Source organism: Mus musculus, chromosome 9 (genome assembly GCF_000001635.26).
Source record: "Mus musculus strain C57BL/6J chromosome 9, GRCm38.p6 C57BL/6J".
NCBI classification, from domain to species: Eukaryota; Metazoa; Chordata; class Mammalia; order Rodentia; family Muridae; genus Mus; species Mus musculus.
Window position 1 is genome coordinate 99160943 of NC_000075.6, and position 23789 is coordinate 99184731.

The window sequence follows — 23789 nt, forward strand, 5'->3', positions numbered from 1 at the left end:
AGGTCTGAGACCACACTCATCATTACTCAGCATTATGTCAACATTACTCAGCAAAGTGCTGCCAACAGAACGGCTTTGCTTTGTGAACTGACTGCAGTTTGTTGAATCCTGGCGCTGTCCAAAGACAGAAGTGTGTTCGTCTACGGGTTTGTATGTGTGTTCCTCCAGAGATGGAGGGCTGAGCCTAGTCTTTGTGCAACAAGGTTGTTTAACTTTGGTAACCTAGCCTCAAGATTCTTTTCTGAGTTCAGGCCCAAGGGGAAAACATGAGGTCAGGGGGACCGTGGGATGAAGAAAAAGAAAAAAAATTAAGATTCAAGATGAGAATCCTGTCTGGGCTTCTTTGTCGTAGCCAACAAGTGGGATGTGGAGACACAAGAGGTATGTGAGGTGTGTGGAGTGGGGCAGGGGGATTACAGGAAGACATGGATGTATTAAACTCTTATCAGGAAAACCAAAGATGAGAACTTGCTGGACATACTAGACTAGGGTAAGGGTGCAACTCCCTCACTTGGATCCTACATAGAGAACACCTAGCATTGAGCTGGTGGTGGCCCATCAATTTGTCATCCAACCATCTAATGTGTATGTCAGGGGATCAACAGGCTGAGGACTCCTCATTGTTCTGGGACTTCAGCTTGGCTCAAGCTCTGCTACAACTTGGCCTACTCAAATTGTTGTGCATTGATGGACTATATAGTCATCTGTCTGGACTTGATGTCTGTCCATGTGGACCTGGGCCTTTACCAGTGCCCCTTACCTTACTTCTGCAGCACAGGTCTGTCCCAGGGCGTGGTTCGTACCTTGTCTTAACAGCTGTGCCTCCAGTTGACCTCCATCCAGCAAGGTTAGTGAATTGACCCCCTTACCCAGATGCTCTGCATCCTCTTCTGCGTCCTACTTTCTGCCTACTGGGTTTCTTTGGTACTCTTTAAACTTGGCTACAGTCTGTTTAACTCTCTCTAGCCGCATTCTATCACCCCACTACTTTTACTGTATGATGTGGGACAGCACGTGATCTGAGAGTTAATATTCGTAATTCAGAATGAAACACAAGAACCTGCATTTCCCTCGGCCAGCCATCAAAGACGTCACCACTGCTCACATCACTCAGCGAAGTGCTGCCGATGGAACCGCTGGGCTTTGTGAACTGATTGCTGTTTGATGAATGAATCCAGGCGTTGTCCAAAGACAAAAATGTGTTTGTCTGTGTGTTCATTGCAGTACACTCATGTCGTTGTCCCAAACACCACAACCAAAAAGTACTCAGAGATGAGCGTTGTGTGAAGATGTTTTCCTGGATCAAAGACACACTGCCTGTCTCTAAAACACCATCAAAAAAAAGAAAAAGAAAAAAAAAAGACACACTGACTCCTCAGGAATACTCGAGCCAGCCAGGCATAGTGCTATAGACTTTTAATCCCAGCATGTAGGAGGTGGAGGCAGGAGGATAACAGATTCAAGGCTGTTGTTGACTACATGGTAAGTGTGAGTCCAGCCTGGGCTACACAAGACATGAAACTGGTTCACCCTTACCAGCAGCTGACCCCGCCCCTTGCAACAAAACAAAACAAAACAAAACAAGAAGAATAAATAAGCCAGGCTACCTTCCCAGCAGGGTACTATACCAACTAGGTGGTTGAACAATGTGGATTTTTATTGCTGCATTTTGGATATTAGATGGGACCAGAATCATTGCCGTGAAGGCAGGGCATGGTGGCACACAGCTGCGGTCCTACCACCAGTGCTAAGACCATTGAGAATTGGAAGCTAGCCTAGACTAGTAGTGAAACTCTGTCTGAAAAACAAACAACTGCCTGTGGTTTAATCCCAGCACTTGGGAGGCAGAGGCAGGCAGGTCTCTATGGATTCCAGACCAGCCTGGTGTACGTGCCTAGTTCCGGGCCAGCTGTGACTTATGTGGTGAGGTCCTGTCTCAAAAAAAACAAAACCAAACAGCTAAACTGGTTGTTGTGACACACATTCCTGTAGTCCCCATTACTCTGGAAACTGAGGCAGGAACTGTGGACTATTTGGACTCCACAGTTAGACCATATGTCTTTGGGTGAAAAAAAGGAAGTAAAAGATAAGAGGGCAAGGAAGAGGAACAGGAGGCTCCTTCAAAGGGGGTGCTGAAGGGCCAAGACCAGTGATAGAAAACAGGGCCATCAGGCACGGCCTGCTTCTAACTGGGACAGGCAAGATTGCTGACCCTCTCACACACACACCTGCCCCCTACAACCCACCCCTGGATGGAGCTGCAGACTTTCCCTCAAAGAAGCACAGGAAAGAAGTCAGGAGACTAGACATGAAGAAGCCTAGGCCTGTCCTGGTCTTGGTGAAAAAGTTCAAACCAGGACTCTCCAGGTCACTTAAAAAACAAAACAAAAACAAAAAACAAACAAACAAACAAAAAACAAAAAACAAACAAAATAAAACAAAACACCTGGCCGCTTCCTTAAAGCTGGTTGTTTTGTTAGTTTTTGTTTCCCTGAAGGGTTAATGTGGAGATAGGGGGCAGTAGGGCTGGGGAGGCAGCTCCAATGGTGGAGTGCTTGCTGTGGTATGTAGGAGACTCTAGGAGATTCAAGGGAATTGTTGGAGGGCACTGCAATTGGGGGGGGGGCGTTGGGGGACAGTTTGGCTGTGAGGCCTTTGGCGCAGTGTCCAGACTGTATGAGGGGGTGGTGGAGGGGAGGGAAGCTGGGGAAATCCTGACTCACATACCAGAGTAGCCCCAAGGGGAACTTCGGTCTACCAGGTGGGGAACTTTTTCCTATCGTTTGTTTTTGCAGTTAGAAGTCTAGGAACTGACTGCTGTGGGAGAGCCAAGGGGGAGTAATTCTTCGTCTCCCCCCTCCCTAGGCTCCCACAGGTCCCCCTGCTACCTCTTCTGTCACTGAAGAGTCCTTCCCCATCATTGTCTTTTCCTGGTCTCCTCCCACCAGACCGTGAGTGTCCCAGGGAATAGGGCCCGGGTCTGATTCACCTCCTTCAGCCTCATGATGCGGCTCAGCATGGGGCTCGGCACTTGGACGTTTCTCAAAGAGTTACTTGTTGAATGGATGAACAAAGGAATGCTTTCTCTGAACTGCCGCGAACCCCGAACTGGATTTACAAAAGGCGCCTGCGCAAAGCTCTCTGCTCTTTAGGCTCCTTACCAAGATGCCCCTGGGTCTCTAGGACTCAAGCAGGCAGTGAGGCCCTAGAGTTTGCCTTATACATTTGTAGGCATTTCTTTCCACTGTCAGGAGTCCAACCTTTATCGGGTCTCCACAGGAGTATCTAACTCTCAACAGAACAAGAATTATCATTTAAGAGAAGAGCCACAGGAAAGGATGCAGTGAAGGGGCAGAGCGCTTGTCTAGAATTCTTGACGTCTAAAAAGGCAGGGAGGGGTGGAGCACGCACGTGGAGGCAGGAGGCGCGGAAGTTCAAAGTCCTCCTCAGCTACAGACAGATTTCTGAGGCCAGCCTGGGCTACACGAGGTTCTGTCTTGGGCGAATGAGATGGATCATTGGGTAAAGGCACCTGTGCCAAAATTGATGACCTAAGTTCTATCCCCAGGTGGCAGAAGGAGATAGGCAATCTCAGAAGTCCTCAGAACCTCCGTGTGTATTTGTGCACACACAATTAATAAGTACAGATTAAAAAATCTCTCTCACTCGCACAAAACTGGGGAGGAGGGGTATGCCAAGGATACAGTTAGATCCAGGGTGGGAATCTTATATAAATGTGCTCAGCATTGATTTTTCCTGAACCAACTTGGTCTTTTTCCAATGTATATATTTTTTCTCCCTGTATATGATCCGCACAGCTTGTTTTGTGCTGTCAGATCCCCTGGCTCGTTTCAGTAACAAGATACCATCACTTTCAAATTCTCCCAGAACCTCCCACTGGAGCTGCAGCCAAGGCTCCAGTTCCATGCCAGCTGCCCTTCCACTTGACTGGATGTGTAACCACCCTGCCAACCGAAAGACAGAGTGTGATGCAGGTATGGAAGTGAGACCTTCAAGGGCAGAAGCTGAACCAGGAAGAGAAAAAACAGAGATGACCTGCTACTTAAGCCAGTTCTCCTTCTGGCACCTTCAGAGGCTGCCTCTTCCTCTGAGCAGCAATGAAAGGAAAGAGGAAGTGGAAACAATACAGTATAATTGAGTTAGAACAGTAATTACCAGGACCCTGGAGCTAAGAGCAAGAAACTCCAAGAAAAGGGGGTGGTGGTTAAGAAATCCCAGTATTCAGGGTGGAGTGGTGTGTACCTTAATCCTGGCACTGGAGAGGGGAGACAGGAAAAGGTCTGGTTTCAAGGCCCTCCTGGTCTATAGAGTGAGTTCCAGAACAGCCAGGGCTATGTAGAGAGTCCTTGACTCAAACACACAAACAAACATGCAACAAGAAAACCCGAGGATCAGAATCCGGTTCAAGAGTATCCTTGACTACTTAGGAGAGTGCCAGGACAGATGGACCATGTGAAATTCTGCTAGAGAGAGAGAGAGAGAGAGAGAGGAAGAAGAAGCAGGAGGAGGAGGAGGAAGAGGGAAGAGAAGAGAAGAGAAGAGAAGAGAAGAGAAGAGAAGAGAAGAGGAACCAGAAGGAAAGGAGGGAGGAAGGAAGGAAGGAAGGAAGGAAGGAAGGAAGGAAGGAAGGAAGGAAGGAAGGAAGGAGAAAAAATAAAAGAAAGATAGGGGAGCCCTTGGAAGAAGGCTCCATAGGTAAGAGTGCTTGCTGTAGTTCAAATCCCAAAAGCTGGGTGTAGCCAAGCATGTCTGTAACCCCAATGAGAGGAGACAGAGACAGAGATCCCCAGAGCTCACTGGCTAGCTAGCCTCACTGAAACAGTGAATATACACATGCACACAAGTGTGCACACGTACACGCACTCACACAGACACACATAAACTCTCTCTCTCTCTCTCTCTCTCTCTCCAAGGCCAGGGAGTTGGGAAATTAGTAAAAAATATTTGCTTGTACAGGGAGGCAAAAAAGAAAAGACCCCAGACCCCAGTACTGAACTAGACAGGAGCTGGGGAAGCCTCAGAAGCCAGAGGTTGGTAATGAAGGCTGAAAAGCTGCAGAGGAAAGACAGCTCCAAGTGAGCCTGGGGTTTTTCATCTGAGGCTGTGGCCTGATACTGAGTATCGGTGCCCCAAGGAGCAGATGAGTCAGTCCTAGAGCATCCGCTCTTCCTGGGACAGGACTTGCTAGCGACCTCGGCATAACACCATCCTAGCTTGGCTCAGGATGTGGAGGAGACCTGAGTGCATTAACAAGAAGGCTGAGCATGAAGTGCTATTCTAAACTCTTCTTCCTCGTCTTGGAAGTCTCAGCTGGATCTGCCATCATGTGCTTTCAGAGTTGGCTAAAGTCAAGGTTGCCAAAAGAATGAAGCCAGCCGGTTAAATGCCAGATTAACTATGAATACATAATCCTGCAGGAGGCAGGAAAGGAGCGTGGAAACCCAAGACTCTTTTTGATTATTGGTGTTGTTGTACATCCTTGTTTCTGGGGCCTCCTGGGAGACAATGAAGATCTGGTTGACCTTGGCCTGACCCCAGAGGAAGGTAAACACCACCTTCCAACCTTATATCCACAGCTAGAGAAAAGATGTCAGCATCGTGTGGTCACTTAGCCAAAGTCTGTGCTTAGGAACATGGAAAGTGAGTCTGGGCAGGCATTGTCTACTGTAGAAACTGTTGGTTGGGCCAGGAGTGGTGGTACATGCTATAAATCCAGTACTTGGGAGGCTATTGCAGAAAGGGTTGCCTGGCAAGACCCTGACTCAAAAAGGAAGGAAGGGAGGGAGGGAAGGTGGGAGGGAGGGAGGAAGAAGGAAGCCTCCATACCTGGTTTCAGGTGATTAAATACACACACACACACACACACACAGAGTTGGTGAAAAGACAACAGAAAAAGGCAGAGGGTTGGTGCTGTACAAGGCCCTGCATCAAAAAGGAAGGGAGGAAGGAAGGAAGACAGAAAGGAAGGAAGACAGAAGATTTTGCCTCCATATCTGGCTCTGGGTGATTTTTTTTTTTTAAATAAATATATGTAGTTGGTAAGAAGACAACAGAAGGCAGAGGGTTAGCTGTGTACAAGCTGGTTTGGGGGCTGATAACACAAAGAAAAAGACAAACTCACAGACAGACAGTCTGCCTGGCAGGCAGGACAGGACAGGTAGCATTCCAGGTAACACGTGACCAGAGGGTGGTTTGAGGTAGAAGCCAACAGGAGGCTTGATCCAAGACAAGCAGTGGCCCTGTTAGACCTGCCTCTGTCAGCTACAGAGCTTCCGGAAGTTAGATGAACAGTTTTTCCTGAGTCAAATTAAATGAATCTGGTGACAGGAGCGGTGCCGGTGCCGGTGCTGCAAGCATAGCCAGGAGAAAAGAGGAGGATGGCATGCCCCTAACGAGGTCCGGGTACCACAGCTGCTGCTTACCCCAGCAGCGCACGGCATTCATTCCCCCTTGAGAGCTGTCTTCATGATATAATAATAAGCTGCGTTGAAAAGGCTCTCAGCAGCACCTAGGGGCTCTGAAGAGCCCAATGAGGTATCCTCATTCTGATATATGAACTTAAAACCATTGACAGCAAGGTATCAGCATCAAGGGACTGACACCGAGCAAGCAAACTATGGCCTCTGACAGTGGGATAGCATTAGATCTCTTCGTTTTGATTTATAAAGGTAGGGTCTCATGTAGCCCAGGCTAGCCTCCAGCTTGCTGTGTAGCCGAGGATAATTTTGAACTTCTCATCTTTCTTCTACCTCTTGTGAGCCAAATTTCTGAAAAGAAGCTGCACCTGGCTGTGAACAATGATGGACAGATTGGAATGTCAGTACTGTGGAGAGACTGGAATTTTGCAGGTTCAGAGGCTAATTTCCTTGTCTCAGACTAGTTTTAGCCTTCTGGAACAGACATTCCTTGCCCCACTCAGTATCAGAATGAACATCTTGTGAAAATAAATAAAAACCTTTTAGAATTTTTTGACTTAACAGAGCACTAGCTACCATCCATCCAAAAGCTAAGGATGTCATCAAATAACATCTTAGAGCTTTAGAACAGCTCCTCTGACCTCACTGTGCCTGCCTCTCTGGTACCCATCAAATGCATTTTTTTTGGTTTTTGGTTTTTCAAAACAGGGTTTCTCTGTGTAGCCCTGGCTATCCTGGAACTCACTTTGTAGACCAGGCTAGCCTCGAACTCAGAAATCCACCTGCCTCTGCCTCCCCAGTGCTGGGATTAAAGGCGTGTGCCACCACACCCGGCCACCAAATGCATTTTAAACATGCCTTGATTTGTGACTTTCTTTGTTCTGTAAAACTATAAAAACTTAATGAAACTGCTTTCACATTGGAACATGGAATTGTGGTAACCTAATGGGTCCCAAGCCATGGTCACTCAAAATGGTGCTAGAATAAAACTATCTCTTATTTCCTTAAAAATGAGGGCTGTGGCCGGGCAGTGGTGGCACATACCTTTAATCCCAGCACTTGAGGCAGAGGCAGAGGCAGAGGCAGAGGCAGAGGCAGAGGCAGAGGCAGAGGCAGAGGCAGAGGCAGAGGCAGAGGCAGAGGCAGAGGCAGAGGCAGAGGCAGAGGCAGAGGCAGAGGCAGAGGCAGAGGCAGAGGCAGAAGTAGAGGCGAGGATTTCTGAGTTCAAGACCAGCCTGGTCTATAGAGTGAGTTCCAGGACAGCCAGGGCTACACAGAGAAACCCTGTCTTGAAAAACCAAACCAAAACAAAAACAAAAAACAAAAAAGAGGGCTATGGTTTTTATATCAGCACTGCTAGGAGTGCAGCTGTGAGGGGTAGAACACTATTTTTTGTTCTTTATGCCCTTCCCTTTCCTTTTTTTCCAGTGCTACTAGATGCTGAACCCAGGGCTGTGGATGGCTTACACTCTTGGCTCTCCCTTTTAGGATTTTAAAAATTAGATCCTAAAGTCTCTCTCTCTCTCTCTCTCTCTCTCTCTCTCTCTCTCTCTCTGTGTGTGTGTGTGTGTGTGTGTGTGTATGTAAATGAAATGCCTCTGGAGGCCAGAGGACAACTGTCCAGAGTTGATGCTGTCTGTCTGCTGTTCACCATATGGGACCTAGGGATGAACTCAGGTCATGAGGCTTGATGGCAAAATGTCTTTCCCCTTTGCATCATCTAAATGGCTCCTTTTTTGTTCTTATTTTATGACAGGCTTTTACTCTGTGATCCAGACATAGTCTGTAACTCTCAGCAATCCTCCTGTATCAGCATCCTTCACGCTGAGATTGCTGGCATGAGTCACCATCCCTGGCTACACTATTGCGTTTTTGAGCTTTTTGCTGTTATCTGTTGCTCTGGCATGGTTGTTTGTTGAGAAGGGAGCTGATAGCGGGTAGGGGAGCAGGCCTAATGAAACGTAGGCTATTTTGACATCAACTTGCTTCAAGGATCACAAACTGTCTGAGAGACAGAGAAGAAATTCCATCTTTTAGAAAGAAATGGGGCTAGTGAGATGGCTGAGCAGGAAGGTCTGGCTTTGCAAATGTAACAGTCTGAACTTGATCCCTGGAACCCACAGTAAAGGTGGGAGTGGGGGGCTGAATCTACAATGCTGCCTTTCTTCCACAGATGCTCTGTGGCACACACACACACACACACACACACACACACACACACACTAGCAGCAGCAGCCTTGTACCTAAGAGAAAAGACCCTTTGCACGCCTCTCTGGGAGTGCTGTGTGAGCTCACATTTAAAGGATTGCTTTGATTCTCAGAAAAGAGTGCGTCAGCTCCTGCCCCTTGGAGCTCTTCTAACTCTCTGGAGTTCTTTTCTCATTGTTCCTTAATGAATCCACATTCACTTTGAAAATAAAAAAGAGATTTGGGACTTCTAAAAAAAATTCCGTTAGGTGTGTCTGCGTGTGTGTGTGTGTGTGTGTGTGTGTGTGTGTGCACGCGCGCGTGTCCCAGTGTGTGGACGGTCAAAGGCAACTTTTCAGATGTTTCTTTCCTTCCACCCTGTGGGATCCTGGGATTAAATTCAGGTCAAGTACCTTTACCCAGGGAACCATCTCACTAGCCTGATCTTGACCATGAGCAGTGTTGGGATGACTTTCTTCTCCATTTGTTTTTATTCTGCCCAGGACCCCAGCCCATTGAGACAAGCCTATCAGGACAAGTGACAATGAAAATTAACTATGGAGACGTTGAAGTTGAGCTGAATCTCTTCAACTATGAGATAGTTATGAGTTTATGGTGACCGGGGGTTATTTTTTGGAGTGCTGGGTTTTTGATCTGTGGCTGGAGCTCTTTTGGCAGAATGTTTGGGTAGCATGCAGGAAGCCAGAGTTCTGTCCCCAGCACAGAATTAACAGGGCATGAAGACACACATACAACTCTAATCCTAGCACTGGTAGGTAGAGGGAGGAGGGTCAGACATTCAAAGCATCCTACATTATGTAGGAATTTCGAGACCGGACCAGGTTGCATAAGACACATCTCAGGTTTGTGTTATTCCAAAGTGGTACGTTTTGGCATCAGGTTTACAAGGAGTTGGTTTGAGGTGGTTAATTACCACTGTCAATGTAACCAGATTTAGAGTCACCTAGGAAACACACATCGGCTGTAACTGTGGAGATGCTCCTGGAGGGATTTAACGGTGATGAAAAGACCTAGGGGGCGGGGCTGGTGAGATGGCTCAGTGGGTAAGAGCACCTGACTGCTCTTCCAAAGGTCCGGAGTTCAAATCCCAGCAACCACATGGCGGCTCACAACCCCCCGTAATGAGATCTGATGCCCTCTTCTGGTGTGTCTGAGGACAGCACATATAATAATAATAATAATAATAATAATAATAATAATAATAAAAGACCTATCCGGAATAAGTGACTCAGTGGGCTCGGGTCCTGGACTGAATAAAAACAGAGCAAAGGAAAAGGCAAGCTGAGCGGGAGCCTGTATAGCCCTCTGCTTCCTGTCTGCGGCTGTAATGTGAACAGCCTCGCCACACTCCTTCCTCGCAGCTACCGGTGCACTTGCAGTCGAAGTGGACTGTATGCTCAAACTGCGAGCCTAAATTAAAAAAAAAAAAAAAAAAAAATCCATCCTTCTTTCCTTAAAAGGAAAAAAGAAAGAAGGAAGCTGGGACCACCACATTTTGAAGTCTATATGTTACCACATACAAATGAACAAAATATAGGGATAAAATACTTGGAACCCTGAAGGGCCAGTGGCAGACCGAAGCAAATGCTTGCAAGCTGGAGACTTGGATCAGTGTTTCCTTTAGCAGCAGCTGTGTCTTGGCCCCCGCGGGAAAGATAAAAGGTTCACTGGGGAGGACCCACGTGGATATGTGTTCTGACCTCGCGCTGTGCTCTGCTTGGCTGGGCACGCACCAGGCTGCGTGGACAGTTTCAGCTTTCACAAGAAGTCCAGTCCCGGCTTCATTTCACCCATTTCTCCTTTCCTGGCCTCTCAGTAGAGGCAGGGTCAGTCTCCCTGACCTGTTGTATTACATCAGTCTGGCTCAGGGGTTAAGCGCACTGGCTGAGCTTGAATTAGGGTTCAGTTTCCCAGCGCCCCTTTGGCAGCTCACAGCCACTATTAATTCCAGTTCCAGGGCTCCAACTCTCCTGACCTCTGTGGGCACCAGCCATGTACATGGCACATATACATGCAGGCAAACACTCATACACACGAAATAACACGTTTTTAAGAATTAAAAAAAAAAAGAAAATGTTTCATTTTTTAACTAAATGCTTACCTTTATGCATCTGGTAATTTTATGTACATTTTTCTTTTGAGATTTGATTTTTTTTTTTTGAACTTTTATTCCTTGAGAGAGAGAGAACTTTTTTGAGATATGTGATGGTAAGTTTTATGTTAACTAGACACAAGCTAGAGTCATCTGAAAGGAGAGAACCGCATTTGACAAAATGCCTCTATAAGATTGGGCTGTTGTCAAACCTGTAGAACATTTTCTTGATTAGTGATTGATGGGGGAGGGCCCATCCCATAGTTGGTATTGCTACCCGTGGGCTGGTGGTCCTTCATGCTATTAAAAAAGCAGGTTGATCAGGCACCATTTTCTGTCTTTATAAGCCCACTTGAGTGCACACACATAAACACACATACACACAAAACCACATAAACACATATATGCACAGAAACACACACATATAAAAACACACTCATGCATATATACACATCAATGCATTAAAAATACATGTACACATGTACACACAAATACACACACCACACAAGCACACAACCAACACACATATACACACAAACACACAGAGAGATACACATACCCTACAAGCACACACACACAAACCCCATAAACACACACACACACACACACTAAATTAAAAAATAAAATGTAATGAAATGTTAAAAAAAAAAAAACCACACACATGACGCCAGCAGAAGCTGGAGTGAGTGTGTGGAACAGTTTGTTCTCACAGCCATTAGAAGCCACCAAAACTTAGTCTCCAAAACTGGGAGAGAATGCTTTTATGTCGCTTGATCCACTCCATTTATAAAGTCATCCCTGGGTCTATGGAGAATTGCTTCCAGAAGTCACCAATAGACACTGAAATCCAAGGGCAGGTATTGGAGGCTGAGCTCAGTGGTGGAGAGGTAGGGCACTCGCCTTGCATGTGTGGCATGTGTGAGGACCTAGGTTCGTCCCTAGCACAGAGAATGACCAAGCACAAAGATGCTGTTCTGCAAAGTACTGCTAATCTTACCTATCTTTCCATTTAATTAAAAAAATTTCTTTTGAGACAGTGTCTCTCTACATATCCCTGGCTGTCTTGGAACTCACTGTGTAGATCAGGCTGGCCCAATACAGACCCACCTGCCTCTGCCTCCTAAGTGCTGGGATTAAAAATGTGTACCACCAATATATTTGAATCACAGTCTCCTGTATGACAGGCTGGCTTTGAACTCACTATGTAGTGAAAGATGACTCTGAACTTCTGATTTCTCAATCTCTGCTTCCCACTGCTGGGATTAAAGGTCTAGATCATCACCCCACAGTTTCTTTGGTGGTGCAAAGTGAAAGCTGGGCTTCATGCATGCTAGCCAAGGACTCTGACAATTGAGCTACTTCTCCAGCGCCCTTGACCACAATCTTTAGCAATTCTGCCTTAATCTCTTGAGTAGCTGGAGCTACAAGCCTTTACCACCAAGCTCAGTTTTGTTTCGTTTTTTTCATGTAGCCAAAGTTGACTTTAAATGTGGTATGTAGCCTCCAGAATGCTAAAGTTAAAGGGCTTTATGAAATCAGGGCCAGTTTACTGTGTATCTGAGGATGGCCTTGAACTTGGGATCCTCCCTCATTCACCTCCAGGGTGCTGGGGTTACAGAGCCGCACAATCTTGCCAGGTCTTACATGGTGCTGGAGAGGAGGGCCTCATGGATGTACTCTAACACCTGAGCAACAACCCCGGCCTTGGGTACGCATTTCCTAATGAATAGCTTTGTCACATAAATGTACAACCCAGATATTTAGGAAGGCTACATTTCAGCCTATTTGTTATTACACAAGATTTAAATTAGCCTTCTCCTTACACCTGGCCTCAAATCATCTCTTTACTCTCATAAAAGTATAACTCAACTCCAGAAAACTATAATTCCATCCCATTAAAAATCCCTGTATCTCCCTAATACCTGATTATGCTGTTTAATTTTAGGTGTAAAGTAAATTGACTGGGTTAAGAATACCTTGGGGAATCAGGCATGGTGGTACATGCCTGTAATCCTAATACCCAGGAGTGAGATGTAGGAAGGTCAATAGTTTGGGTTGGCTTGGGCTACATGAACCCCTATTTCAACTCTATTCCTCCTCTTTCTCCTCTTCCTTCTCTTCCACCTTCTCCTCATCCCTCACCCCAATCAATACCTTGAGATCTGACAAAGCATTATTCTGGGAATGCCTATAAAGATGTTTCTAGAGCACATTGGCTTGGGAATTGGTGTTCTGATGGAGAAAGATCCTCTAATATGGGCAAGCACCTCAAGTCAGTTGTGCCCCTATCTGCAAGCATAAAAGGGCAGAATAAAATACATTTTAGCTTTCTCCAAAAGCTGGGGCACCATTCTCCTATCCTTGAATGTACAAACTCTGGGTTTTACAGCCTCTAGACACTGTTATTTATCCAGAATCTCTTTGATTCTGATTTTTTTTTTCCAAAAGTGGTTTTCGTCCAGCATACTAAATACCAGCCAGCATCCATGTTTTCACTTATTTTATTTTTTTCAAGAGAGGGTCTCAATACCCTAAGCTAGCTTTGAACTTCCTATGTCAATATCCTAGGCTAGCTTTGAACTTCCTATGTCAATACCCTAGGCTAGCTTTGAACTTCCTATGTAGTTGAGGATGATTTTGATCTTCTTCCCCTTGAGCCCTGGATCTTCCTGCTGCCATCTTCAGAACGCCAGGATGCTGGGGTTTCTCTGGAGCTTCAGCTCTCAAATGGCCCATTACTGGGTTTCTTGGTTTCTGTCATGATGTGAGCCAGTTTCCCTGGACCAGCTCCTGCTATTGTGACAAAGGACCAAATGACAGTCAGCCTAGTGGTTGCAGGGATGGCTTAGGAGTGAAAAGTACTTGTTGCTTTTGCAGAGGACCTGGGGTTTGTTCCCTTTAGAGGAAAGTGACTCCCCCCTCCTCCCCAGAAGCCATCAACGGTCCATAGCTCCTCAGCGAGGGGTTGGCATCCAGCTTGTGAACCCCTTACCCCTTGATGCTAGAATACTGAATGACTGGCTCAACCTTGAGTGGGTCCTGTGTGGACAGCAACAGCTGCTGTGAGTTCATGAGTGCAGTAGTTCTATCATATACACAAGATATTGCTTCACCCCAGTCCTCTCTGACCTCTGGTTTGTATAGCCTTTCATTCTATCTAGCAGTGGGTTGGTCTGATGCTGCCTGTATTCTAACGCTAATACTGGATCCTCAAGACCTGGTTGCCCTAGAGCTGAGAGTCCACATGTAGACCCAAGTGATGCTGTGTGACCTTGCGCTCATGTTATTTCTGATTGGTGAATAGAGATGCTGACAGACAATAGCTGGGCAGAAGAGAAATAGGTGAGTTCTAGGATTACCAGGTTTTGGGGGGTGGAGGAGAACCATGAGAAGGGGAAGAAAGGAATAGAGAAGAAGCCTCCATGGGTTAGGTGAGTCTTGAAAACATGATCCTGAGCGCTGGCCAATTGGAGTTAAGAGCATCCCAGACGAAACATAGTACGTAATAAGTCAGGGATGTTGATAAAAAGGGGCAGATGTCTGCCCTTCTTGTGCTGTTTAAGGTTTATTATAAATAATAAAAGCTGTGTGACCTTTATCTGGGAAATGAATGATCAAGACAGGGTAGAAACCCCAGGTTGGAATTAAAATTATACAGCACACTCCTTCCTCTCTTTCCATTTACTTGAACTCAGTGCCTGTGTGTGTGTGTGTGTGTGTGTGTGCGTGTGTGTGTGTGTGTGTGTGTGTGTGTGTATTTTATCAATGTTCCATTTGTAGCTGAGCATACCATGTCCCTGACACTGCATGTCTCTGCACTTTGACAATTTGTGAGTTTCTGAGGTAAACTGCCATCTACTCACAAAGAAACTGCCATCTACTCAAAAAGAAATTTTCCCGATGAGATCTGAGAGCTGAACTAATCAATGGGTGGAGGGATACCAATTTTAAAGGGCATCTTGATCCTATCTGTTCATTTAGCAGAGTAATAGTTAGTTCACCCCTGGGGCCTATGAGCTAGCCAGCCACGGATTCTTGGCCAGTTTTATAGCATCAGACATGTGTTTCCTTCTGTAGAGTAGGCTTCAACACCAGTCAGAAGCCATGGGTTATATCTCTAATATTGCACTTAAGGGCATTATTGTATTTCCACAGGGTTTATACCCGGATAAGATCGTGGATGCCTTTCTCTGCCCAACAGACTACAGAGCTCTCCATCACTATGAAAACTAGCAAGTGGGGAGGAAGCTTCGTGGTCAATACCAACTTGATTTCTCCATGTCCTGTGACCAGTGGATGTGGTGTCTTCAGCAACAGGGTTTTACTAGCAAGTTCTGGCTGGTGGCCGAGAGCAGTAGTAATAGCCTTTATTGGGGGGGGGGGTGGGGCTCTAGGAAATATAAATATGGATCCGCTTCTGTATTTCTGTGGCTGTCACTCTTAGGTACTCCAGAAAGATCAGTGATAAATAAAGACTCGAGAAGAAAAGGTCATAGGCTACAGACTTGTGGCTGCTTCTATTGGTGTTATATAAATCGGGGTAATAGAGAATGTTGCTCAACCTTCTGAGTCCTCTGACTTTGAACAAATAAACTTGTTTTACCTAAACCAAAGGTAAAATGTGGTGACGGAACCTTCTCCACCGGGAAAAAAATGTTTCACGGCTTTGTCTTTGTGGTATGAAAGACAAGAAAATCAATGTGTGACCCTACAGTTTTGGACACAGAGACAGATTCCTATTGGCTGTGAATAGCAGATGTCTCCACAGATGTCAAGAGACATTTTTGTTTGAAAAACTGTTTCATTTTTGTTTGTTCATTTGAGACAGAATCTTTAACCTAGGCTGCCTTCAGACTCAGTACGAAGCCCAGGTTGGTGGTCTTTTCTGGCCCTCACTGGCATCTGTACACACATGCCCCCAAACATACCAAGAACATATAATTAACACAATAAAGTAAAACTAATAAATATTCAAATATAGGCAGGGTGCAATGCACACCTTTAATCCTAGCACTTGAGAGGAAGAGGCAGGAGGATCTCTTTTGAGTTCAAGGCCAGCCTGTTTTACATAGTGAGTTCGAAGACAGCCAGGACTATGTAGAGAAATTCTGACAAAAAAAGAAAAAAGAAAAAAGAAAAGAAAGAAGAGGAAAAAAAGGAGGAGGAGGAAGAGGAAGAAGATGAGGAGGAAGAAGAGAAAGAGGAGGAGGTAGAGGAGGAGGAGGAGGAGGAGGAGGAGGAGGAGGAGGAGGAGGAGGAGGAGAGCATAGATATTCTGTCCGTGAGGGATTTGTAATCAATTTGGATAGTTGAAGGGAGAACAAAGCCCAACAAGAAGTAGACATCAGAACAACAGAACTACAGAATGCATTATTTCAAATGTTGTTTGTTAATCCATCAGGTCTGAACTTTCCTGCTGCAGTGAAATTTTCTCTACCAGCTACTCAGTCTTTTTAGCTATGTACCACCATATCTCCAGTAATAAATCTACTGTAATTAAAAAAAAAAGAGTGTATGACTGTATGTCGTTGACATTCAGAAGAAAAAGAAGAGAATTAAAAACTGAGAGTGGAAGGAGTTGCAAGGGAGGTTGTTGGGGTTTGGTTGGTTGCTATGGATTGTAATGTTAACCACTGGCCCCCAAGGTCTGGTTGCCCCCAGGCATGAGGACATCCTCATGAACACCAAGTGATGCTATGGAACCTTGCTCCTCAATTTAAAACTGTTGACTAAAGATGCTTACAGCCTATAGCTGGGCAGAAGAGAGGTAGGCAGAGTTTCAGTTTCTGGGCTTGGGATCAGAGGTAGGACCATGAGGGAAAAGAGAGAGAAGATAGAGAGAGGAGAAGATGCCACAGGGTAAGAGATTGTGAGAACTGGCCATGAGGGTTACTTACAGTCAGAGTAAGAAAGGCCCAGGCAGGGCTGGAGAGATGACTCAGTGGTTAAGAGCACTGACTGCTCTTCCAAAGGTCCTGAGTTCAAATCCCAGCAACCACATGGTGGCTCAAGACCATCTATAATGAGATCTGACTCCCTCTTCTGGTGTGTCTGAAGACAGCTACAGTGTACTTACATTTGATAATAAATAAATCTTTGGGCTGAGCGAGCAGAGCAGGATTTCAATTCCCAATAACCACATGATGGCTTACAACCATCTGTACAGCTACAGTGTACTCATATACATCTACAACAGGAGAGATATCATAATTTCTTTTGGGGTGGTGGTGGTGGTGGTGTTTTGAGGCAGGGCTTCTCTGTCTATCCCTGGCTGTCCTGGAACTCACTCTGTAGACCAGGCTGGTCTTGAACACCTGCCTCTGCCTCCCAAGTGCTGGGATTAAAAACATGTGCCACCACTGCCGGATGATAATTTCTTTTCTAATTAGAAAAATGATCTGTGTAGAGATGGTGAGGTGAATCAGTAACTCAGTGTGCTGCTTTCAGGTATGAATTCTATAAATATACAGTTTACAGGGAGAAGAAATAAATCACAGTTGGTTTCTTTGTCTTGTTTGTTTGTTTTTGGTGTTGGTGCTGGAAAGAGAGTCCTTTGTCTTGTGCTTAGAAGTCCAGTGCTTCATCCTACAGCCTAATTACTTACAGCCTAATTACAGCCATTAAATTAAATAATTTTAATTATAAAATGAATCACTAGGCAAGGTGGTGCAAGCCTGTGATCTGCCACTCAGGAAAGGGGAGACAGGAGAATGAGGAGTTCAAGGCCAGCCTCCGGTACATAACAGATTGGAGGCTAGCCTGGCATACAAGAAGCCCACCTTAGAAAAAAAGACACCAGTGGAGGAGGTGGTATATGACTGCAACCCCAGCACTCAGGAGGTAGAGGTATGATGCTCAGGTCAAAGGCATCCTGTGCTACACACGGAGACCAAGGCCAGCCTGCACCACACGAGAGCCTGAATCAACAACAGCAATGACAAAAATCAAGCAAACGAACAGGAGATGCTTTCATCTGAATTATGGCCAGGCAAGATGGCTCACACCTGTAATGCGAGCTCTCCGGAAGCGAGCCAGGGCTGTCTAGCAAGACACTATCTCAAACAACACAAAACAAGATTATGCAATTACGGTTAAATTTATAGCTCACTTTATTGTGAACTATATCTTTATAATGTTTAGTCTTCTTATCCAGTAGGCATATTTTTCTCCTTCTGCTTTGTTTTACTTGGGAAGGGAGTTTGAGACAGACACTGTCAGCGTAGACTTGGCAGAATTCCCATGGTGCTGTGCTTTCCCTAGTCTTCTCATTTACTGGGATTACAAGCACACCATACTACACCCCGGCCAGCAGTGGTACCCACTGCTCCATCATTGACATTGCTCCATCCTCAACAATGGGGGAAGGAGATGCTTTTTATAGCCCAAGTTGGTATTGAGAATGAGGGGATTTGGCTGCCTCAGGTCATACTGGGGAGACCAGCAGGGGGAATTATGGGGGACAATGCAGGAGCTCCTTCCATACGTCATATTATCTGGGCAGTGCCTCGCTGGGGAATCAATGCCTTGCCCCTGCGGATCTCTGTATCACTCCATTTCAGCTAACAGGACCTGCGGATCTCTGTGTCACTCCATTTCAGCTAACAGGACCTGCTTCATTTTAGACCTCATGTATCCCAAGCTGTTTTACATTCTGAGCGATTCCAGGTGGAATAAAAATGACCTTGATGGTTTGTATATGCTTGGCCCAGGGAATGGTAATATTTGAAGGTATGGCCTTGTTGGAGTAGGTGTGTCACTGTGGGCGTGGGCTTTAAGACCCTCTTCTAGCTGCCTGGAAGCCAGTATTCTGCTAGCAGCCTTCAGATGAAGGTTGTAGAACTCTCAGCTGTAACCTGTACAATGCCTGCTTGTATGCTGCCATGTTCCTGCCTTGATGATAATGGACTGAACCTCCGAACCTGTAAGCTAGCCCCAATTAAATGTTGTCCTTTATAAGACTGGCCTTGGTCATGGTGTCTGTTCACAGCAGTAAAACCCTAACTAAGACAATCACTATTTTAATTCACTCATAAATAAATACATCAACCACAGCTTTTAAGATTTAAGATGGCCAAATACTTGCTCAGCCTTGAACTCTACACATCTCTGAACTTGTATACACTGAGAACTTTCCCACGGCTGTTCTAAACCAGGGTACTATGGTCAGCAAGAGGTTTACAAAGAAGGCACTTTCAGTATTGCTTTCTCTTTTTATGCCAGAACAACAGCTCTCAGCCTTCCTAACACTGCAACCCTTGAATACAGTTCCTCATGTTGTGGTGACTCCCAAGCATAAAATTATTTTTGTTGCTACTTCATAACTGTAATGTTGACTCTGTTTTCCTTGTTTGTTTGTTTGTTTTTCTGAGATAGGGTTTCTGAATAGCCCTGGCTGGCCAGGAACGCCCTTTGTAAACCAGGCTGGCCTTGAACTCCCAAAGATCTACCCACCTCTGCCTCCCGAATGCTGGGATTAAAGGTGTGCACTATACCAACTGGCCACTAGTATTATAAGTCGTAATGCAAGTATCTGTTTGTTTTTCTCCCAATGGTCTTAGGCAACCCCTGTGGAAGGGTCATTTGACCCCAAAGGAGTTGACCATCAGAACAGACTTTCCATCTCTTCAGTTTAAATCTCTTGATTAGACTAATCCTGCATTTGTAACTCTGCATTGTCCCAGCATTCCCTCCTTGAAACCTTCAGAGACCATGACATCAGCCTGATTCTGGCCACACTCCAGAAACTGTGGGGGGCAGAGGGGGAGAGGGGAAGTACTGCTAGATTGCTGCTCCAGCAGCGGGCCTCCCTGAGGTTCCTGGCAAGTGACACTAACCAAGTTTTGGTGGCCCAGCATTGTCACATCTACTGCAGCCCTTGGTGACGGTATGACCCGGTGTGCGGCCCCTGCAGAGCCCACAGCCTCGTGGGCTGCTGCGCTGTTTCCATCAAAGCCACGGGGCATGGCTTCCGAGAAGCAGCAGGGAGAGCTGCTAGAGAGCAGCAGGTGTGGGCCTGGAGGCAGATCTGGTCTGAGGTGTGTGACTGGGGCTGGGCCACCCGGAAGAGTAGCTCTGGGAGTATTCGTCCAATGGACCTCTAGAGCCGGAAATCTGCCTGTCCATCACTTAGTTAGTTAGTTAGTTAGTTAGTTAGTTAGTTAGTTAGTTAGTTAGTTTTTGGAGATGGGGTTTCTCTGAGATCTGACTGCCTCTGCCTCCCAAGTGCTGGGATTAAAGGCTTGTGCCACCACTGCGTGGCAATTGTATTTTTAAAAATCTTATTCTTACCTCACATGTTCCAGGCTTGAACTCAATGTGTAACTAAGGTTGGCCTTGAACTCCTTAGCCTCTTGTCGAGTGTTGAGACTGCAGGTGTGAGCCTTGACACCCAGCCACACCCACTCTTTCACTGCTCTGTGTGCTCCCTGGATCACCTGAGCAAAAAGAGATCCCTGCCCCTAGTCACAGAGTATTTTTCCTCCCTCCTCCCTCCCTCCCTCCTCCTTTCCTCTCTTCCTTCATTCCTTTTTCCTCTTTTTAACACTTATTTTTTATGTATATGTTGTGAGTATGTTTGTCTGTTTGTATATTACATGAAGGAAGGTACCCTCACCACCACCGTGGTCAAAAGCGGACATCATCTCCAGAGGAGCTGGAGTTACAGGTGGTTGTGAGCTGTCCTATGTGGGTGCTGGGGACTGAAACCAAAGCATCAAAGTCAAGTCGTTAAACTTGGCAGCACAAACTTTTCCATGGAATCATCTCAGCCACCCCGTGGCTATCAGCTTTTGGCACATGGAAATGTGAGCGCACTGGTCATCTCTCATAACCATCCTTTTTTCTGCAGATCTGCACCGACTCTTCTAATTCCAAGATGTATATGGTGGCACACTCTTATAATCCTACTGCTAAGGAGGTTGAGGCAGGAGGACCACCAGAATCAAGGACAACCTATGCTACGGAGTGAGTTTAAGGGTATTATGGACCACAATACATAAATGACAAAAACAACAACAACAACAACAACAACAACTACTTCCAAAGATTGAATTTCAGAATTAGCTAAATACTATATGCAGAAGCAGATAGATGCAAACCAAGTTGGCTTATGAAACAACTCATAAAGCCCCAGGTCTGCATTATTTCCCTTTGTTTAGCATAGGAAGAGGAAAATGGCCCAGAGTGGGGTAGAAATTGAAGCTGGATTACCTGCTTGCCTGCCTTACCAACAACTATGTGACCATGGTGGGCAAGTTATGGAGACATTTAAACTTCTATTTCATTTCTTTTGTGAGATGGGTGTTATTGCCTACTTCACAGGGTGACTGGAGGTTTGGGGAAAATAGATGATTAACACAAGGCCCAGTCAATGGTACTTATTGGTTTTGGTTGAAGCCCCTCTCCTGTAGGGGCCTCCAGAAAGCTGTATCCTTTGTAGGGAGACTCAGCAACCCTCCCCCTTGTTCTCACCAGCCCAGGGCACACAACAAGCCAACACGCATTACAGGGAACTTCCCTATACAAGCACAAGTAGCCCTGCACAACTCACCCCCTTGTGATCGACTTCACAGCCTTACGACATATCTTACATTAACTTCAACCAGTGTTAACCCCCACGTCTTTCGGGGGTTTCTCCATCAGTTGCCAAACTGACTTCACTTCCTACCGAATTAGCTTCATGTCCACTTTTGATGTGTTACCAAACAGGATGGTCTCTGAGGACACACTGACAGCATATCCAGTGTCTGCAAGAGAGATGATAAGGTCCCGTGGTCCCTCTGTGGTCAGAAGGACAAGGCAGTTAGCAGGAGTCACAATAGACCACAGCATTCAGACTTGTGTCTATGGGAAGTGAGTGGGCGAACCTGGAAGAGAACTAATATGTGCCCCCAAAAGAACCCTTCAAGACCTCGAATAGAAAGTCTGTTCACTTGTTAATTTAACAGCTACTTACTGAGTGGTTGTATAATTCTCTGAGGATAGAAGAAGCTGCAGGCAGACTCCTGTGTTTGGGGAACTCAAGACTATGTTTGAAGGGTGCACATTCTAATGAGGGGAACAGAGAGAAGAAACACATACTACCTAGATGATTTTAAAGCTGGTGTTTACCAAGAGAACAGAGCACACTAGCATGTGCCCACAATCCCAGGTATTTGAGCACCAGAGGAAAGCTCTGAGAAGGCTTGTCGAGAAGGGAAATGAAAAGAGAGGAGAGAGGGAGAGGGAGAGAATGAAAGAGACAAGAAAAGGGTGTGTGTGTGTGTGTGTGTGTGTGTGTGTGTGTGTGTGTGTGTGTGTGCCATTGCCCTGTAAGAAGAAACCCCTCTGACTCAAACTGACTGCAGGCTTAACCTGTGGGCTTAAATAGAACTATTTAGAAGACAGTTTGATGGTCATGTCATGTCCTTTTAGCAAAGTGATAGCCGTAGCTGGCCGGTTTGGACCTAGGACTTTTTTCCTATGGGCTTTTGACTAGATAACAGCAGCAGACATGAATCCTCTCCCACGGAGCGGGCTTTCAGATCCAATCAGAAATCAGCTGGCTGCTCCCATGTTTCAGTTCCTTTTCTGTTGCCTTGATAAAATGCCAGGACCAGAGGCAACTTAAGGAAGAAAGACCTTATTTTAGCTTATGATTCCACAGGGATGAGTCCTTCATGAATAGGAAGGCGTGGAAACCGGAAGGAGCAGGAAGCTGATTGACCACACTTTGACCACATATGGAAAGCACAGGCATAGGAGGAGGGAGGACAAAGAGGAAGAGGAGGAGGGGTGGTGGGAGAACAAGAAGTGAGGGCATCATAAACCCTCAGAGCTTGCCCTTCTTGGTGCACTTCCCCTAGCAAGGCTCCACCCACTAAAGGTCCCGGAACTTTCCCAGATAGCACCACCAACTGGAAACCAAGCTAGTGTTCAAATATGTGAGTCTATGGTGGGTATTTCTCATCCAAGCCACAACACTCCCTAACTGACTCGCCACTACTGTACCATTATCTTGCCCGGCTCTTCAGTATCGTTCATCCAGAGACCATAGGTGAGTAAGTCTGTTACTGGTAATTACCTCCTGCAGCCTGTATAGCTCCTTCTTGCAAGTAAGGGTGAGGTAGCAGGAAGAGAGCTTCCATTTAATGCCAGCTTGATTTTGGTAGGTGACCAGAGCTTGTGATATCTTCAACAAAAGGACATTACCATACAGTTCTGATAGACAAACACAGCAGCTATTGCCTGTATTATTTGGCTGGTAAGGCCTCAGGGTGTTTTTTTTATTTTCTGAGGTCCTTCCACCTTTTACTTCTAAGTGATGGGATTATATCGTGTTTAAAAGCAATCTCTATTGATTGATTGATTGATTGTATAAGAGTACACTGTCCCTCTTTTCAGATACCAGAAGAGGGCATCAGATCTTATTACAGATGGTTGTGAGCCACCATGTGGTTGCTGGGAATTGAACTCAAGACCTCTGAAAGACCCTCTCTCTACCTATTCAATATTGTACTTGAAGTCCTAGCCAAAGCAATTAGGACCTCTGGAAGAGCAGTCAGTGCTCTTAACCACTGAGCCATCTCTCCAGCCCAAAATTAATCTTTTATGAGCACTTGTTGCTTTGGTAGAAGACCAGGACTTAGCTCCCAGCACCACATAGTGGCTCACAATCATCCGTAACTCCAGTTCCAGGGGATCTGATGTTTTCTTCTGACCTTCTTGAGTACTAGGCATGTATGTAGTACACAAACATGCACATGCACGTAGACAAAATGATCACAGACAAATGTGGTAGTTTGAATATGCTTAGCTCAGGAAGGGGCACTATTAGGAGGTGTGGCCTTGTTGGAATAGGTGTGCCCCTGTTGGAGGAAGCTTTGAGACCCTTCTCCTGGCTGTCTTCTGATGAAGATGTAGAACTCTCAGCTCTTCCCCTTGTCATGCCTGCATGCACACTGCCATGCTTTCTGCCTTGATGATAATGGACTGAACCACTGAATCTGTAAGCCAACCCCAATTAAATGTTGTTCTTTGTAAGAGTTGCCTTGGACATGGTGTCTCTTAATAGC

The 23789-nt window shown here is 45.8% G+C and overlaps 1 protein-coding gene and 1 long non-coding RNA gene across 6 annotated transcripts in view; both read left to right on the top strand.

Moving 5' to 3' along the window:
• The first annotated feature begins 104 nt into the window (after positions 1-104).
• On the top strand, positions 105-15079 carry Gm33857. Of its 2 annotated transcripts, none has more exons than XR_871054.2 (3): positions 105-146; positions 774-847; positions 14893-15079. It is a non-coding gene; the product is annotated as a predicted gene, 33857 (long non-coding RNA). The 2 variants fall into 2 exon arrangements; XR_871053.2 differs by having other exon boundaries at positions 112-381.
• Positions 15080-22641: 7562 nt separating this feature from the next.
• Positions 22642-23789, top strand: part of Cep70 (centrosomal protein 70) — a 142296-nt gene continuing 141148 nt past the window's right edge. For 2 of the 4 annotated variants that reach the window (XM_017313546.2, XM_030244539.1), the window contains exon 1: positions 22642-22771. The gene's annotated coding sequence lies outside the window, so the exon portion shown is untranslated. The remainder of the gene's footprint in view (positions 22772-23789) is intronic. The other 2 variants (XM_030244541.1, XM_030244542.1) reach the window with 1 other exon arrangement.